The sequence below is a fragment of the Myripristis murdjan genome, chromosome 16 (genome assembly GCF_902150065.1).
Source record: "Myripristis murdjan chromosome 16, fMyrMur1.1, whole genome shotgun sequence".
Lineage (NCBI taxonomy): Eukaryota > Metazoa > Chordata > Actinopteri > Holocentriformes > Holocentridae > Myripristis > Myripristis murdjan.
The window spans coordinates 30060994-30070404 of NC_043995.1; the positions used below are offsets into that span (position 1 = coordinate 30060994).

The 9411-nt window shown below is 43.3% G+C and overlaps 1 long non-coding RNA gene across 1 annotated transcript; it reads left to right on the forward strand.

Moving 5' to 3' along the window:
• The first annotated feature begins 5963 nt into the window (after positions 1–5963).
• Positions 5964–6203, forward strand: LOC115373249 (uncharacterized). The gene is made up of 2 exons (XR_003929518.1): positions 5964–6088; positions 6151–6203. It is a non-coding gene; the product is annotated as an uncharacterized LOC115373249 (long non-coding RNA).
• Positions 6204–9411: the final 3208 nt, after the last annotated feature.

Genomic DNA, 9411 nt, shown 5'->3' on the forward strand with positions numbered 1-9411 from the left:
ACATGATTTTTTTGTTTTTGTGTGGCCCGAATCCTCTTCCGTACTCAACAGCGCTCCGAGGTTTTTGGAGGAACCAAAAACGTATTTCCATAATTATGCAAATTCTGACACCAGCCTTCGTTTCATCACAGGGGCAGCAGTCGCTCTGGAAACAGCAGAGGCCCCATTTTGAATTCCAGTCCATCAGATTGTGGCGTTAAAAGCCGTTTTGTCTGCATGTAAAATAAATAGATTTGTCTCTTAGTGAGAGCCTCTCTCTGCTGAAACCTCAGCCTCGTCTTCCTGTTTCCCTTTAACCTCCTTTCTGGCTCCGGCTGCTCTCCTCCACACCTGCCTCGCTCTTTTCAAGCCCGTTTTATCTTTTCACCGCTTCCTTCCTCTTCACCAGTTTCAGCACTCGTTTCTGCCTGTCAGGTCTTACTTAGCACCTCCTCTCTCTGCCCCCGGGGGCTCCTGCTCTCCCGCGGCCTCCCCCCCCCTCTCTGATCCTGTCTTCCCACTTTCTCCTGCAGCATCAGCACTTTTTCATTTTGCCTTTCACTCCCAGCTGCTTTCTCTCTCTCTTTCCGTCTGTCACCTCCCCTTTCCAATCCCGTTTCGATATCCCTGCTCTTTGTCTGTTTCGTTTCGTCTTAATTAATTTTATTCAAGACATCCTTAACACTCTTTAATTATGCCTTTCACTTTCTTCTGCTTTCTCTTTCTCTTTCTTTCTGCTTTTCTTCTTAAATTTTGTTTCTTTATCCTTGCTCTTTGTGTGTTTTATTTGATTTTGTTTTATTTCAAAATATCCCTTCTCTTGTCTCCATTCTTTCCAGATAGGCAAGTCATTTAAGTGTCATATTGTAGTCTGTAGTCTTTAACGCTCCTTTTCTCTTAAAAACAAATAAATAAATAAAAAAATCCAACAGGATGAGATAATCCCACCTGTTTCTGGTGCATTTTCATTTATTTCAGGAGGGGGAAATTTGTGTGAATTTTTCTGGAAACGAGTATAAATCAATGTGTTGAAACAAGGCTGGAAAAAGTCAGATCAGCCCTTCAGTATTCAGAAAAAAAACCTCATTCGAGAAAATTCTGGTAACTGGTAAAAAAACATTTGGAGACAAGTGGGATTATCTCATCCCACTGGCAGATTTTTCCACATTGGAAGAAAAACAAGATTCCAACAATGAATATGAAACTGAATGACTTTATGATTGAAGTTTTTCTTTTGCAGTGACAACCTTTTCTCAGCACTGCACCTTCACTCATTCATTCATTCCTGTTCATACTGCAGAAAGGAACACACTGAAACAGAGATATGGTAATTTTACTCAACACATCCCTGCAATAATCCTGATTTATCTCTGCAAACTGTCATCTGAGTTCCAGTAACAGTGAATTCCCTGGCTTATCGCTTCAGAAATATCACGTGATCACTGATATAAATCCATCCTCGGTGATCCCTTAACCCCAAAGTGGATTATAACAAACACTCCTCTGGTATTCCCCGGTGGTTTCCCTCAGAAATCACCTGTGATATTTTACGGTTAAAGATGAGGATGGCTTCACAGAATCTGTTTCTGGGACATGAGGTGCTGTACGCGGCCTCCTCACGCCGACACCACAACGGCTCCAACGCCGCTCTGCACTTATTTTTGTTCGACCCGGTTCCAGTGCAGGTGCCAGCTGTCACTTGCAGGTCTGTGGTGGCGACAGCAGCGGGCCAGCAGGGGGCAGCAGAGAGACACCGCAGTGAGCTGCTGTGGTGGGCGCTTCTTATGAAATCATTGCTCTGAAACAGGCAACTCTGTGTTTTCCCTTCCACAATGCCCTGCAGAATTTGGCACTCTTGTTAAAAAAAAAATGAGCCAAAGGGACATATGAGGAAAAACAGCTCGTCTAATGAGCAACAGGGCTCGAAAAAAACAAACAAAAAAAATCTATCATTTATTCCAAAATAAATCAACAGAAAGTTTGCTTATCTCCAGAATGCTACTGGTAAAATTCCAGTTATTTTCAGCATCTTTAACTGTGTGTGTTTACATGAGATGCTCTGTCACAGTAATTTGAATATAGGCCAAAAGTGTCAGGCTGCCCTCTGAACACGTCTTTACCCAACACTCTGTTTTTCTATGGTTACTGGAAGGCAGACTGTGCAGTGTCACTTTCTTCTGTTTTTACTGATGCAAAGGATGCATGATGAGGATAAAACCCCTCAGCTTCACAGTCTGAGCTCTGATAACCAACAGATGTAATGCAGCATTTATAAGTATCTCTTGAATCCAGTGTTTTTGCATCACATGTCCATGAAAAACTTTTTAAAAAATGAGCAAAATGCCCTTTCATGATGAGTTGTGAGGGAGTAAAAGAGTTAAACTCACGTGTGAGTTAAATTCTTTGAGAGGTAATTAGCATTCATCATCTTGTACCATAACAAAGCGGCGTCTGCCTTGAACTTTTTTCCGTCTCAACCTTTGCACTCAGAAGGAAAGCACGCAGGTTTTAATTTGGTGTTATTTCGCCGCCGACTCAAATGAGCCTCTCTTTTCTGCAGACAAAGTTCATTTTATTTGGTTTCATAGTCATGTGTTTAGCTCATTTCGGTGCACAGCTCAAAGGAAGAGAGAAGAGCAGGTTTGCATGCAGATAACCAAAAGTTTCTACTAAAAGTAGAAAGAAGAACAACATCTTTCATTGCCTACCTCTTTCTTGAAATTTAAATGTATTAAAAATACATTAAAGTACAAAAACCCCTCTAATTTAAACAGTCTCCGAACTTGAGGAGGTGTAAGACAAGGACGTGCGCTGTCCCCACTCTGTTTTCAAGTTCATCAGTACTTGCTTTGATTAATATGGATCACATGAATGATTACAATGATGATTGTAATGATTACAATGAGATAAAGGGTAATAATAAGAGTTGAGCATGAATAAAAATGCCAGATTTATTGGCTGCTGTTTATTATTTTGGGCCCAGAGATTTATCATCGTTGCTGGGCGTTTCACTACAGACTCTTCTGTTTACCTCCATGACCTGAGGCTCCTCACACACACACACACACACAGAGACATGCACACACCAAAGTACATCTCAACCCACAGCAGGCATGGCACATACCTGAGATATTTTATGAAGGAAAATGCAGCCTGACTGCATTCTGCCTGCATTCCCTGCATTATAACACAATTAGCGCCTTGTCCAAATGTAACACCCAACCTGGAAACGACGACAAACACCAAACAGAACTCTGTTGTGACTCCAAATTCATTTATTTTCATTTTCATTTGAACCATCAAAAAAAAAAAAAAAAAAAATGCTTATCACTTATCACTGTTTGTGCTGTAACTTTTCATTGAACTTCTCTGTTTTTGAAAACTTGGTATAATCTAATCTACGCCGCATCAACTTCATGCACCTGCTGCAGACACTTTTGGCATTTGGATTAAAATGGTAGTTTCATGTTTTTGTGAGGAGACCGGACATAAAACATAAAACATAAAACATAAAACCATAAAGTCATCACGGAGGCCTGTAAAGTTTACACCGGTTATGACAGACACTCAATCAAAGCGATAGTGGCCTGAAAAACGCCGTTCCTGTTCAAGGTCCGGCTCCGGCTCGCTCTCAGGTTCCAGTTTCACTGAAATCCTGAACTGAGTGGATTTTATTTTGTTTTTTTTTTTTTCCTCTCTCGTTTTCACTCAGTGGTCATTACTGGATGGACACATGATTGTTCAGCTTTCTGGAATTTCACAACAGAAAATATGAGTGTATGGGTGTGAGCGATGAGTGTGTGTGAGTGTGTGTGTGTGTGTGTGTTCATGGGTGACAGGGTGTGTTTCCAGTCAGCCAGATGACTCAGTGACTAAATATGGAGCGGAGGAAGTGGTGGCCAGCTGAGAGAGAGCGAGAGAGAGACAGAGAGAGACAGAGTGAAAGAGAGAGAGAGACAGAGTGAAAGAGAGAGAGATAGAGTGAAAGAGAGAGAGACAGAGTGAAAGAGAGAGACAGAGTGAGAGAGAGAGAGAGAGAGAGAGAGCTATACCTCGGGTGAGCAGCAGGATTATGGGGCTCTCCCCTCGTATTCAAACCTCAGAGTCTCCAGGGAGAAAAACAAACCCACTATTCAAACATCACCTCTACTACCGAGCCCGGCTGCTGCCTACTTCTGCTTTTCTGACAAACTGAAAAGTACCTCTGTTTGACGTGCAACAACACAACGTAGGCCTCAAAGTTTGTTTTTTCCATCCTGGCCCACGAACATTTACATACTCTAACCTTATACTTCTTCTCATAACCACCTACAGCCCAGGAACTGGAAGTTTTACACGCTGGGATGGTCCTGCTTCCTCATTCATAGAAATAGGGAAATGCTTCGATGGGAATTCTTCAGAAAAGGAAATTAATGCGGCCCAGTGTTTTGTTTTTTTTTTTTCATCAGTACTCCTTCACGCCACTAGGGGGACTTTTCCGGTGACATTTGAAAATGCAGGAGACAAAAGGCCTTTGTTCCATGAAGAATGAAGTCCATTCTCCTGCTTCTTCTTTGTGTGTGTGTGTGTGTGTGTGTGTGTGTGTGTGTGTGTGTGTGTGTGTGTACAATGTGATCGCAGCAGGCAGTGCATGAGCCTCTGTGTTGACAGCAAAAACAAGCCCTGTCCTTTCCTGACTTCACCGCTGCCGCCGTGTTTTGTGATGCTCCCCCAAACACCCCAAACGTCCCGCTTGGAGCCAAACCGCAGCGTGGGATATTAAACACAAAGCCACACGAGAACATTCCACTGTGTCAGACGTTACTATGGATTCTCAAAAGCCACCACAAAGTCGGCCCAAACCTGTCTGTCTGTCTCTGTGTGTGTGTGTGTGTGTGTGTGAGAAAGCCTGTGGTAGCTATTGGAACAATGCCTCGTGAGGTGTTGGCCCTTGCCCTGCCTGTTAATGAACACAAAACAAAAGGTCAGGGTGTGCTCACAGGCTGCACCGTCACACAGGATTTTGCTTACTCATCCGCTGCTAAAACAGGGAGAATTAAAGCGTGTGCAAGCAGAGGATACTGTACAATTTCATTGATCAGAGAAGGGCGATGATGCTGCTGCCGCTCCCCTTTGACTCACTGATGGATCACATGAACTGTGAATGTGACACGAGTCAAACGCAGCTTGTAAAGGTTTATCCTTGATAAGATATCAGAGGTAGGTTGGGCCGCGGCAGATACAGCTCGAGATTACGGAGGTCTGAGTAATCGTTGACTTTATGGCAGGAACTCTGATCCGATCAGCTGACGAGGTGGCCTGTAGGCAGGGGCGGATTTAAGAAATTTGGGGCCCAAGGCAAAGGCAGGCATGGGGCCCTCTGAAATGAGAACACACAAAACAGGGGCCCCCAGACACACATAATACGATAAGCATTCTGCTGGCATTTTAGCGAAAGGATTTTAATCAAAAACATAATTAATGTGCGCAATTAAGTAATAACTGTACTAACCATAAGTGTATGAGGAGTTTTATGGGGCCCTCAGGAACTTGGGGCCCTAGGCAACTGCCTAGTTTTGCCTAATGGTAAGTCCGCCCCTGCCTGCAGGACTGACAGAGGCAGGAGAAAGAAATAGTCCGATAAGTTGAGCAAAAACCGCCAGCTCAAGAGCACACTGTGAGTTTGATTAAAAATATCTTAGAAAGTTAGTCCACCTCACTGAGCCATCTCTAACACTGGCTTTGCATATGTTATGCACAAAAAGAACACTAGGTGGCGCTGTTTTTTTAAGAGCATGCCTTTTTAGTGAGCTTCTCACCAAGAAGCTAGAGTCTGCAAAATCACTCTTCACTTATGGAACATTTTTCGTCAACTTTTCAAAAGTGGGAATATTGTTTTTTGCCATATTATGGTGTCAGAGTGCCTACTCAACACAATTATGTAACTTGATGCAGAAAAAAAAAATTATACCAAGCTTATGATAATTTTTCAAAAACATGCTCTACCGAACGGTTGATTCGGCCTTTAAAGGTTCAAGTAGTAATAATGACTGAATATGATTCAAATTGATTATTACTATGAAATAAACATTTTGTTATACATTCACTGTTGTTTATGATACATTTAATGGTATTCATTATATATTCAGTGAAATCGTCATTATACCAATGTGATTTGCGACACTTTTATAGACATTAGCTAGCTAGCTGGATGACTACAGAGATTATATACAGAAATGGATGAAGTAAAAAAAGTAAATGAATATAGCTAGGAAATACATAAATGATTACCGAAATGAAAAATGTGTTTTTAGACGTTTTTAGAAGTTTTAAAGGCCCATTCTTTGTTGTCAGGCCACTTCAGTATGGTAGATCACAATGTCTTTTTAAAAAAAACATATTTTTTTTTATTTATTTATTTATTTTTTGTTATTTGTGTCCCAAATAACAAAAAAAAAAAAAAAAATGCAAGGAAAGAATTTTCCCATGTTTTGTTCTTGGTCCGGCCATTAAAGGGTTAAAGAAAGTTTTTAGACGGAAAAACAGCAAACTGGCACTATCAACCTGCATAGGCTGACGAAAATCTGACACCCAAATAAGGGACTCCAGGTTTTCCACTGCAGGGCGTAATTGAATGGGGTCTGGATATTTGTATGTACACATCACATCTTAAACATGATGTAAGCGTCATGGAACAAGGCGGTGATGAGGAGCAGGAGCAGCCTGGCGTTCTCACTGATGTGTCACTGAGCTGCTCGCCTTACGGTGTGAGATGTGCTGAGGGCGAGGAGCGGTGCCGCCCTCATGACGCGGTTGCCATGGTGCAACATCAAGCAGGTGGGTTTGTTTACGATACAACACAAAGAAAAAATCAAAAAGTCCATCTTCACGAGCCTTACAGTTTCATCTTCGGTTATTAAATTTTCTCGTTTTCGTAGAGAAGCCAGTTGGATGTTAAAATTTCCAATAATTCCTGTCTACACAGCAAACCATGTAAATAAAGTATTCTGTCAGAATGTTTTGTCTGTGCACGGCAGCAATAAATAGGTAAATAACCCCCACCCCTCCAAAAAGACCTAAAATGTGTATATAATCCCAGTTTTCCCACTTGTTTCCAGATTTTTCTTATTTTCAAGTGTCTTCTTCTTGATCCTCGTGGCTGATCTGTCTTTATTCTGCCTTGCTTCAACATATTTATGCTTGTTCCCAGAAAATTGACTGAAACAAGTTAATCTGCACTGGACACAAGTGGGATTATCTCCTCCTAGTGCCAGATTCTTTTCACTTATTTGTTTGGAGTGGATGTGAAGATATGGCGTGTTGAAAATGGAGATTTTTTTTTTTTTTTTTTTTTTTGCAGCGTATGCACTGACTTTCCTTTGGGGAGCTCCACAAGCTTGTGTCCGCCCCTGGTTCCTGTTCTCTCTGCACCTCCAGCCACTCGTCCATCACACTGGTCATAGTTTGGGTGACACCACGGTCCTCTGTCTCCTCAGGAGCAATGAGACCAGGAACCTGCAAGTGTTGTGCTCGATGCCAGAGACAGGACGTGGGCCTGTGGGAGGGCGGCGGCACCATCACACCCGGAGCCCGGCTTCTTCTGGAGGCTTCCATCCGGCTGCAGGCTCTGGAAGGGAGGACGCCTGAGCAAATTTTTCCCTAAGGCCATCACTTCTCTCAATACACCTTCCTAGCTCCCATGCACACACACACACACACACACACACACACACACACACACACACACACACACACACTGTATGGGGAAAAAACCCCACTAAGGACCCATACATCCTGCCAGCACTGGGCAAATGTAGCATAAAGTAATATACTTTATTATTCTTCACTTGTATGTACACAAACATGACAAACAGTTGTGGCCTCTTAGTCTTAACTTGTATAGAATTCTTGAATTTAATTTCTTTTACCTTTGTTACCTTTGTTAATTTGTTACGTTTTAACTTTTTTTTTTTTTTTTCACTGTACTCTATCACCAAGACAAATTTATGTGTACACTGTGCATTTGGTGAAAAAAAAAAAAAAACAATTCAAAAAATAAATAAGTAATCATGAAATGATGATACACTGATGAGTAAAACTGATACAAAACTGAATGAGATAAATAATAAATAAAAGCCAGACATGAGCTAAACAAGCGTGACACGGGAACAAAATGGGCAGTTGAGTCCAAAAGCACAACGTCAGATCCCATCAGTAGGAGACCAGGAGCGAACATGTGACCAGTCGACTATAAGGAAAATTTCAATTTGTCCCAAGTGCTTGTGTTCGGCTCCAACGCCTGATAAAGCTGAATGAGCGAAAAGCTGAATGGAGCCAGACAGGGGGAAGCATGTGTGGCGTTCACGGTCACATGGCGGATCACGTTTCCTTTGTCCCTGAACCCCACAGGCTGCTTTGTCTGAGCGAGGGGGATCCGATTTCCCCCTCCGCCTTTGATGTCTCCTCCTCCCACGCCTCCTCCTCCTCCTCCGCTCGCCCCGCAAACCTCCCCCCAATTTGGTCTCGTCCTCTGGTTGAAACGTGAGATCCAGGCCCTCACCGTGTGGCTGCATGTGGACCAAATCTATACCAGCCTAAACCCAAGAAAACATCAGATTTAATGCCCAAATATTATTCAATCCAGCCATCCATGCTCATAATGTGAATGTGAATATGTTTCTTTGTAAGATGAGAGATCCATCATTTGAAAAAAAAAGGTGATACCGACTCTTTTTAAACACTTTTCGAGCTCTTTTTACCGACTGGTTCCTCCGTATTTCACAGAGGGCGGCTGGTGGATCCCAGGTGAGGGCATTTTTCCAAAACAAAGGTGCACAGTTTTGGAAACAAACACTTGGTGAGGCTCAAAAAAACAGCTCTGAGTTAAAGATTCGGTTTGTCTCGCGGCCCGGCCACCGACAGGAAATGAAACCCTCATCGTGTTGTGTGACTGCAAAGTGTCCCGGGACAAAATGCGCCACAGGCCAGACACCGGAATTGAGCAAGCCGTCCGTTTTCAGCTGCCTGCATGGAGGAATTTTGTAAAGCATAATATTTACATTCAGCATGTGACCTAAATTTCCATATGGCCCGTCTACGAGGCGGGGGAGGGGGGAAGGGAGGGTTAATCCATCTTAACGATCGCCGGGCATCTCCATCTAATTTATACCGCAAAACAACATGTGGTATGTAAAGCATGCCTTTGATTGCATTGTTGCAGGGGCTTCTGCGGGGCCCCCCGCCCTGCGCGGGACCGCCGGCCAGACTGCCGGGGTCACAGGGGCCTCTTCCCGCACACGGCCCCCCGTTATTGAGCGGCGCAAAGAGGGAGCCCACCCGAACCGGCGTCCTTCCTCCGGCCGGGCTGATGTCAGGGCTCAGGAATGTGGAAAACAGAGCACACTGGGGGGCCTTGTTCTCCCACAGTGAATAGTTTTTCGGGCTGGAATCCAA